General features: G+C 38.7%; 1 long non-coding RNA gene across 1 annotated transcript; it reads left to right on the top strand.

Moving 5' to 3' along the window:
- Positions 1 to 1,147: 1,147 nt before the first annotated feature.
- On the top strand, positions 1,148 to 1,829 carry LOC134737153 (uncharacterized). The gene is made up of 3 exons (XR_010121798.1): positions 1,148 to 1,216; positions 1,334 to 1,614; positions 1,730 to 1,829. It is a non-coding gene; the product is annotated as an uncharacterized lncRNA (long non-coding RNA).
- The last annotated feature ends 742 nt before the right edge of the window (positions 1,830 to 2,571 follow it).

The following is a 2,571-nucleotide window of genomic DNA, read 5'->3' as shown; positions in this document are numbered from 1 at the left end:
GTAGCTAATAGAAATACTACAATATAAAATTTTGTCAACAATGTTGGACAACTAGTATCCTCATTCTTACTCAGGGCTCATTCAGTACACAGTACTATACTAATATAATAACACAATGTAAGCGAATAAAGAACTTTTTCAAAGTGTGCAGTAATCAATTTTACTGACAGAACAAAAATGGAATAGAGCCAGCGCACATAGTGACTGAAATTTCTGCTTCTGAATCTTTCTATGCATCCTTTAACTTCTCCACATTTCACTTGAGGATCACTGTTTTTTAGCTTTTATATCTTCTTCGTATACTTACAGAGAAATGGGTTGAGATTATTTTTTTCCATTCAAATAACCAGTTTTTCTAACTATTTTTTATTAAAAGTTTTTTTGTACTTTGTGTTTCAATTTGATAATTCCTATAGAATTGCCTTCAAGTTCACTGACACTTTCCTTTTTAGTTGCTAGCATGCTGCTAAATCTGTCAATTGAATTCATTTGGTTTATTTTTATAGTTTTTATCCCTGTGTTGAAATACCTCGTTTATTATTAAATGTTACACATTTTTTTCAACTAAATCCATGCATAAATTTTTCAAATCTAGGCTATCTCTGTATCTGTTTGAATTTTCTGTTTCCTCTCTTTTTTGTGTGTGATGGAGTCTCACTGTGTTGCACAGGCTGGAGTGCAATGTCGCAATTTCAGCTCACTGCAACCTCTGCCTCCCAGGTTCAAGCAGTTCTCCTGCCTCAGCCTCTCAAATAGCTGGGACTACAGGCACACTCCACCACGCCCAGCTGATTTTTTGTGCTTTTAGTAGAGACACGGTTTCACCACGTTGGCCAGGCTGGTCTCTAACTCCTGACCTCAGGTGATCCACCCGCCCCGGCCTCCCAACGTGTTGGGATGCCTCCCAAAGTGTTGGGATTACAGGCGTGAGACACAGCGCCCAGCCTGTTTCCTCCCTTGACTATGAACCACACTTTCTTGCTTCTACATGTTTAGTAATTTTTACCGTACATCAGATATTGAATATAAAAGTATCTAGTATATTTGCAAAACAATATTTAGCCTAGAAAATGGAATACCCTTATAGCCATGTTTTACCTGGGTCTGGACTTCATTGCAGCTTTATTCCTTTGGTTCACCACTGGTTTCCACTACTTGGTGAAAAGAACAACGACATTTTCTTCATCCAAGCCTGGGACTTGAACATCAGCAAAATGTCAGTAATTTTCGTGTGCCTTTCCGGATGCCAGCTTTCAAGCCGTGGGAAGTCACTTTCTAATTTAAGCTCGGCACCAGGCCTTTGGGCCACTGAGAAATCCTCTCTCGTGTCTAGGTCAATCCTTGGGAAGTTTTCTGCGACTCTCCCTCCCTCAGCTGGTCTCCATTTGACCCTTTGAAGCAGAGCTGCAATGCTTTCAGTGAACACCAGGGGTGCCCGAGAAGGATTTCTCTTTCTCAGAGTTTCTACCGCACCTGTGCGGCCTGTGGAGGGTTTCCGCAATACACACAGAGACGGTGAAGAGTGGCTTAGAGGGATTTATCTCAGCTTTCCTGTCCTCCTCACCATCGCTGACAGCGGTTACCTGCAAATGACAATGACCCATTGTGTCTCAGGTAATTGTTCTCTGGCTGTCCTGCCCTGCTCAGCTAAATAAAGTAAGCCACTGCCTTGCAATGGGGACGGCACCTCAGGGATGGGATTCCCCTTAATTCTCGTGTCCTATCTCAGCTTTTGATTAAGGAAGGACTAGTAGAAGAAACATTAGTAGAAGAATGCAACTGAATTTGTGACTGAGGTTCCTCAGTATTCTCATCTATCAAACCAGCCCACAAATGCCCATTAAAACTGTATTAAAGGTTCAGCTGATTCCTCCTTCTGCCCTTCTCAGGAAGATTTCTTCTCCTCCTCTCTCTTCACCAGAAATCAAAGCAGCTGGGAGGCTCTTCTGCCTTCGAAAGGGTCCATCACTTTCTGAAGTGGAGTTCATACATTTCCGATGTTGTTTTGTTTTCATCTTCAGCTCTCTGATGTTTTGTTTTATTTGCTTTCTTTGTTTTAATGTTGTCTTTGTAGCTTCTTTAGCTTGCTCTTTTTATTAAAATGGGACCTATAGTCTCTTGCAGCTTTGTACATCCCAGTGAAAAGTAGATAGTTACTATTAAGCTCGTATTTTTATTATTATTTTTACACCTCTGAGTCATACCTCCAAGACAAGCTAATATATTCTAAAGAAAGTCATGTATTTTCTGACATAAAGTCTCATTTTTAAGTAGTTAATTATACATTTTTAAATATACGTCTTAGCTACCCATATTTTTCTCTAATTTTCTCTTCTGTAAAATTTCTGCAAGTATTTCCAAGTAAATAAAACTCTGTTAGTATTAATAAAAAACAATTTTACTTTATGTGATTAGTGAGTCCTCATATTTATAATTCCCAAGCTACGATATTTCCAAGCAGTTTTAGAAAGAGTTGATAGAACATGCTATTAATGTTAACATTTTTTTTCCAAAGAAAAAAAGAAATATCAAAAAAATTTCTCAAAATCCATGCTTTCATTTTTCATTTCT

Source organism: Symphalangus syndactylus, chromosome 7 (assembly GCF_028878055.3).
Source record: "Symphalangus syndactylus isolate Jambi chromosome 7, NHGRI_mSymSyn1-v2.1_pri, whole genome shotgun sequence".
Taxonomy (NCBI): Eukaryota; Metazoa; Chordata; class Mammalia; order Primates; family Hylobatidae; genus Symphalangus; species Symphalangus syndactylus.
This window is presented reverse-complemented; position numbering and strand designations above follow the sequence as displayed.